Raw genomic sequence first — 7,277 nt, forward strand, 5'->3', positions numbered from 1 at the left:
TGATGTGTCCTTGCAAAGCTATAAAATTTCCTCTCTGGACCGCTTTTGCTGTGTCCCATAGATTCTGGCAGTTTGTGTCTTCATTATCATTTGTTTCCAGGAAAGTTTTGATTTTCTCTTTGGACCCACTAGTTGTTCAGTAGCAGAGTGTTTAATTTCCAATAATTAAAGTTCTTCTTTTGTGTCCCTTTGTAGTTCATATATAATTTCAGAGCCTTTTAGTCAGAAAAGGTAGTCTGCAAGATTTCTATCCTCTTGATTTTATGAAGGTATGTTTTATGTGTCAGCATGTGGTCTATCCTGGAGAATGACCCATGAACATTGGAGAAGAATGTGTATCCAGGTTTTTTGGGGTTGAATGTTCTATATATGTCTACTAGTCCTTTTTCTTTCATTTCTTTTTTCAGGACTAGTATGTTTTTGTTGGTTTCAGTCTGGTTGACCTATCAAGTGTTGATAGGGCCATGTTGAGGTCTCCCACAATTATTTTGTTATTACTGATGTCTTCTTTCAGATTTGTCAGTAACTGTATTAGATAATTTGCTGGTTTCTCATTGGGGGCATATATGTTTAATAGTCTGATTTCTTCCTGGTGCACGTATCCCTTGATTAATACAAAGTGCCCATCTTTGTCCCTTACAACTTTTCTGAGCATAAAGTTGGTGTCATCAGCTATTAATATGGCCACCCCAGCTTTTTTGAGGGTGTTGTTTGCTTGGATGAATTTTCTCCAGCCTTTGATTTTGAGTCTATGTTTGTACTGATTATTCAGGTGTGTTTCTTGTAGGCAGCAGAAGGTTGTATTCATCTTTTTGACCCATTTTGCCACTCTGTGTCTTTTAATTGGTGAATTTAGTCCATTGGCATTGAGGGAGATGATTGTCAAAGGATTTAATATCATCTTTGTAGATAAGTTTGCTGTGTTTGTTGGTCTCTCTTGTCTTAAAGTAGACCTGTCAGTTTTTCCTTTAAGGCTGGTTTTTTATCTGTGAAGTTTCTGACCTGTTGTTTATCCATGAAGGTATGTATCCTTCCTTCAAATTGAACGTGAGTCGGGTTGGGTGCAGTATTCTCGGTCAGGCATTCATTTCATTCAGTCTTGTCACAATATCCCACCACTGTCTTCTGACCTTGAAAGTTTCTTGTGACATGTCTTCTGTAAGTCTTAAGGATACTCCTATGAGTGTAATTTCCCTTTTTGTTCTTGCTGCTTTCAGTATTCTATCTCTATCTGTGGGATTTGTCATAGTAACGTGGATGTGTCTTGGGGTGTTTTTCTTCCGGGCTCTATTAGCTGGTACCCTTTGGGCATGCAGGATTGGATTGCATGTAGTCTTTAACTTTGGGAGTATCTCTTTGATGATGTCTTTGACAGTTGATTCTTCCTGGGGATCTCTTACCTGGGTCTCTGGGACTCCAATGATTCTTATGTTGTTTCTGTTTGAGTTTATCAAAGATTTCTATTTTCATCTGTTCGCATTCCTTGAGTACATTTTCCATTGCCTGATCGTTTGTCTTAAGGTTCTTTTCCAATTTCTTCTGTTGTGTTGAGTTGTTGTTTTGCATCTCATCTTCCAGCACTTTTATTCTGTCCTCATCTGCTGTTACTCTGCTGGCGAGGCCATCCACTGAGTTTTTCAGTTCAGCTACCATTTTTTCAGATCTGTTATTTCAGTTTGGAGTTTTCAGATTTCACTCTTTGTGTTCTGTTCAGATCGATCTATGCTTTTTTTTTTTTTTTTGAGTTCTACGAACATCTTCTATATTTCTATTCTAAACTCCTTATCTGAGAGGTTAATCAGATGGTTGGAATTTTTTGGGTCGTCCTAGCTATTGTCTTCTTTTTTTAATATTTTTTATTTAAACACCTTGATTACATACATTATTGTGTTTGGGTTTCAGTCATGTAAAGAACACCACCTATCACCAGTGCAACATTCCCATCACCAATGTCCCAAATCTCCCTCCTCCCCAACCAATGCCTGCCTGTACTCTAGAAAGGCTTTCTATTTCCCTCGTACATTCTCTTTATTAGGATAGTTCAAAGCATAGTTATTTCTCTAACTAAACTCATCCGTGTTTGTGGTGAGCTTCAAGAGGTGAGCTGTAACTTCCAGCTCTTTTCTCTTTTGTGTCTGAAAGTTATTATTGCAAGAATGTCTTTCATTTTTCTTAAAACGCATAGATGAGTGAGACCATTCTGCGTCTTTCTCTCTCTCTCTGACTTATTTCACTCAGCATAATAGATTCCACGTACATCCATGTATAGCTATTGTCTTTCTTCTCTGTGTATGGTGTTTGCCTGCGAGGTTTCCCCATTGTCACACTTGTAGTGTGATTTTTTTCTGCGTGTTGTGGTGGGGTTCATTGGTTAGAGCAACCGCGCTCTTCTATGGCCTGTAGATGACAGGTTTTTTTGGGGTGCACTTCCTAGGCCTCTGACGAGAGCTTCAAGTATTCAGGATATACAGACATGCAAAGCAAAGAGTTCCCTTCAAGTCCTCAGGGTCATTCAAGGCATAGCAGGAGGGCGGTGCCAGCCAAGAACTCTCTGTAGCAGGGAGGATTGCATGCAGGAACCCTGATGAAATCCATTCTCAGGCGGCTGAAAACACCATGGCCCAAGATGGCTTCTGAGCCCTACTGACAACCAGCAGAAACCAGCAGGAATCAGTGTGTGTATGTACGACCCTCCTCTGAAGCAGGCAGGATCACCGGCAGGAATGGTGATGAAATCCAGTCTCAGGCAGCTGGAAACTGCATGGCCCAACATGGCTTCTGCACCCTTCTGACTCCCGGCAGAAACCAGCAGGAATCAGTGTGTGTATATGTCCCGACCCACCTCTGAAGCAGGCAGCGGTCTCATTTGTTTTTACCTTAAGTTTCAGTGATAATTTTTTCAGTTCTCAGAAACTGAATGCCATTTATAGGTGTTGAGATTTCAGTTTTAGCAGTGTGGTGTTGGATAAATATAAATAAATTCATTTCATTTCAATTTGAACCGATGCCAAAAGGTATCTCTTCCTGCTAATGCAAAGCTATTTAGATATTGAAAACTACTCCTTAGCAAAGTTACTCCTATAATATTCATTTTATTCACTTGCATTATTTACCATGATGAGACCAAAATAGCATTAGTTCAGAAAATATAGGGTATGGGATGGAGCTGGGATTGGGAAGATAATTGCCCAATCCATAATAGAAATTATGCCTGAGTTAAATAGGAAAGATGCACTCCAACTTCAGGCATCATTCAAATTGGTAACAATTTTAGATCATTTAATATTGTAGTTTCTTCCTTCCTTCCTTCCTTCCTTCCTTCCTTCCTTCCTTCCTTCCTTCCTTCCTTCCTTCCTTCCTTCCTTCCTTCCTTCCTTCCTTCCTTCCTTCCTTCCTTCCTCCCTCCCTCCCTCTCTCCCTCTTTCTCTCTTTCTCTCTCTCTCTTTCTTTCTTTCTTTCTTTCTTTCTTTCTTTCTTTCTTTCTTTCTTTCTTTCTTTCTTTCTTTCTTTCTTTCTTTCTTTCTTTCTTTCTTTCTTTCTTTCTTTCTTTCTTTCTTTCTTTCTTCTCTTCCTTCTTTCTTTTTCTTCTTTCTTTCTTTTCTTTCTTTCTTTCTTTCTTTCTTTCTTTCTTTCTTTCTTTCTTTCTTTCTTTCTTTCTTTCTTTCTTTCTTTCTTTCTTTCTTTCTTTCTTTCTTTCTTTCTTTCTTTCTTCTCTTCCTTCTTTCTTTTTCTTCTTTCTTTCTTTTCTTTCTTTCTTTCTTTCTTTCTTTCTTTCTTTCTTTCTTTCTTTCTTTCTTTCTTTCTTTCTTTCTTTCTTTCTTCTCTTCCTTCTTTCTCTTCTTCTTTCTTCTTTCTTTCTTTTCTTTCTTTCTTTCTTTCTTTCTTTCTTTCTTTCTTTCTTTCTTTCTTTCTTTCTTTCTTTCTTTCTTTCTTTCTTTCTTTCTTTCTTTCTTTCTTTCTTTCTTTCTTTCTTTCTTTCTTTCTTCTCTTCCTTCTTTCTTTTTCTTCTTTCTTTTTCTTCTTTCTTTCTTTCTTTCTTTCTTTCTTTCTTTCTTTCTTTCTTTCTTTCTTTCTTTCTTTCTTTCTTTCTTTCTTTCTTTCTTTCTTTCTTTCTTTCTTTCTTTCTTTCTTTCTTTCTTTCTTTCTTTCTTTCTTTCTTTCTTTCTTTCTTTCTTTCTTTCTTTCTTTCTTTCTTTCTTTCTTTCTTTTCTTTCTTTTTTGTTTTTGGGCCACATCCGGTGATGCTCAGGGGCTACTCCTGTCTCTGCTCTCAGAAATCGCTCCTGGCTTGGGGACCATATTGGACAATGGGGGATAGAAACTCAGTCTGTCCTAGGCTAGCAAGCACAAGGCAGAGATGCCTTTCGCTCGCGCCACTGCTCCAGCCCTAATTTGTATTTCTGATTACTCTAGGAGAGTTTGGTAGTAAAACTAATTTTTCCTTTTTTTTTTTTTTTTTGCATTTTGGACCACACTCAAAAGCACTCAGGGTTTACTCCATTTTCTGTGCTCAGAAATCACTCTTGACTTAGGGGACCATATTGGGATGCCAGGGATCGAACCTGCATTCGTCCTGGGTCTGACACCTGTAAGACAAACGCTCTACCACTGTGCTTCTACTCTGGCCTCTGTAAAACTTATTTTTTATGTGTTATACAAAATGCAAGGAAATAAGGGATACACCTAGTATAGCTTATATCCAAGGCTTGTTCTTGTCATCACTGTGAAAAAGAATTTTTGTCTTTGACATATTTGATATTATGTCATGTTTATTTGGTACTTTCATGCAATCTTTATGTAAGGGATAAGAGGTAGATCAGCAAAATACTTAGTATAAAAATTAAAGACATGCTGGAGTCAGAGTGATAATAGGACCTTTGCCTTGCACATGGCTGACTTGAGTTCAATCACCAGCATCCCATATGGTCCCCTGAACACCAGCACAGAGCCAAGAGTAACCTCTGAGCACCGCTGGGTGTGAATCCCCCCAACTCCCCCAAAATAAAAGCTCATTCTCAAAATGTCTAAGTTTAAGCATAAATCAGAGCTATTATCTTCATAGATTTTGAACCCATGTTCTATGTACTATGTTTGTTTCTTGTATAGGTCCTCTTCACCTTATTCTAAATTACATGTGTTGCTTTCCTACTTTATCATTAGTAAATTATTTGATAAATTCATATCTTTTAAAAAATATAGAACGCTTCACGATTTTGCGTGTCATCCTTGCGCAGGGGCCATGCTAATCTTCTCTGTATCGTTCCAATTTTAGTATATGTGCTGCCGAAGCGAACACTGATAAATTAATTTTTGTCGGAATGGTGGTGCTCTCAAAAGCTGCTTATTCAGTAATCTACCTATATGTGTATACAAAGAAGATTTCCAGAAAGGAAATCTTTATTCAAAACATTCATATCTTTCATACTCCTTATCAGACCCATATACAAGACACTTGGGCTATCTTTGATGATATCAAAAGTTCTTTGAGAGTCCACTTTTCTGAATATTCCCCGGATTTATTTTCTAACAAATAGGAACTTAATGATTGAATAACCAAAGGCTCATAATGAACATGTAGACCTCCATGGGACCATATTTGAGGGATGTTGTTCCCCTTTTGAGAGAATATGTATATAGGAAAATATAGCACACAGAACAGGAAGTGGAAGTCCTTAGGAAAGGGGCCACAAGAGGGAGAGAAAACCATGATAAAATCAAGAAATCAGAGAATGTTATGAGCAGGAAACCGATGTAGTGCATAACTTCAGTAATGGGCAGAATTTGAATTTGCAAGAATGAAAATATGGGTCTTTAAGATGAATAGACATAATAAGCAATGGCTTGGGACAGGAAAGCACAGGAAACTCTATACATTGTGCCTCAATTTACATTTTGGTGGTGTTGATTTGCATTTTCCTAGTGATTTGTGAAGCTGAGCACCTGTTCTTATACCCATTAGTCATTTGTACTTTTTTGGATATCTGTCTCTTCAGTTCTTTTGCTCATTAAAAAGACTCATTTTAATATTAAATTATAGGAATACTTTTTTGTTTATTTTGGGGCCTTATCCAATAATGTTCAGAGGTTACTCTGCACTCAAGAATTATGCCTTGCATGCTCAGGGAATTTTAAGGCATACAGGGAATCAAACCCAGGTAGGCTGTGTACAAGTCAAGTACCCTACATAATGCACTCTCTTTCTGACGCTGTAGGAATTATTTATATATTTTATTTTATATTTAGATTTAGTTTTGCATCTAACCTAGTGAAGCTCAGGATTCACTCCTGGATCCAGACTCAAAAGTTTTTCTTGGAAGTGCTCAGGGGATAGTATCTGGCATGTAAGGCAATTCATCCCACAGAGATACCTCTTCGGTAATACTTCTATATTTTAGAAATAGGATTCTTATTATTTTGAAGACATTTTATTCCATTGTATGCTGAATTTTCATTTTGCTGATTGACTTCTTTTTCTTACAGAAGATTTTAGTTTGATATAGTCTCGTTTGTCTATTTTTGCTTTAGTGGCCTGTGCTTTTGCTATATCTAAGAAATTTAATATCCAAGGCCTTTTGAATAATAATAATAATCTAAGAAATTATCATCGAGACAAGAAGTTCTAAAAAATATTAAAAATGGAATTACCCTATGATTCAGCAATCACGCTCATAGGACTACATCTAAAGGAAATGAGTACAAGCTATCAAAAAGATATCTTTACTCCCACATTCACTGAAGCATTATTCATGATAGCTAAGGCATGAAGCAACCTACATTCCCATCAATAGATAAATGAATAAAAATTAAGTAAGGGGGGGCCAGAGAGATTTTTTTCATGGGATAAAGTAGCTAATTTACATGAGTTAGCTACCTTATCCTAATCCCAGTTTGGCACTGCATACAGTCCCCTGTGTGGAGTGTGGTCCCAAAAGTTAAAAAATAAAAATCAGTATATAATATATTATTTAGCATTAATAGCAACTTTGGAAACATTGCACTAAATGAAATAAGCCAGATACAAAATTTGTACATCACAACACAAGCACTACACAATATCAACTATTTGAGGAATCTAAAAGTGTCAAGCTCATAGAAGCAGATTGGAAACATGGTTTTCAGGTACAGAAGGGAAGGGAAAACAAGAAATTATCTATCAAAGGGTACCAGTCTCTGATTTTGGAAGACAAATAAGTCCTAGAAAGCTGCTATTTTTTTTTTTTTTTTGGTTTTTGGGCCACACCCGGCAGTGCTCAGGGGTTACTCCTGGCTGTCTGCTC

General features: G+C 37.1%; 1 non-coding gene across 1 annotated transcript; it reads right to left on the reverse strand.

Moving 5' to 3' along the window:
* Positions 1-5,189: 5,189 nt before the first annotated feature.
* Positions 5,190-5,296, reverse strand: LOC125997625 (U6 spliceosomal RNA). Its single transcript, XR_007491665.1, has one exon. It is a non-coding gene; the product is annotated as a U6 spliceosomal RNA (small nuclear RNA).
* Positions 5,297-7,277: the final 1,981 nt, after the last annotated feature.

The sequence above is a fragment of the Suncus etruscus genome, chromosome 19 (assembly GCF_024139225.1).
Source record: "Suncus etruscus isolate mSunEtr1 chromosome 19, mSunEtr1.pri.cur, whole genome shotgun sequence".
NCBI classification, from domain to species: Eukaryota; Metazoa; Chordata; class Mammalia; order Eulipotyphla; family Soricidae; genus Suncus; species Suncus etruscus.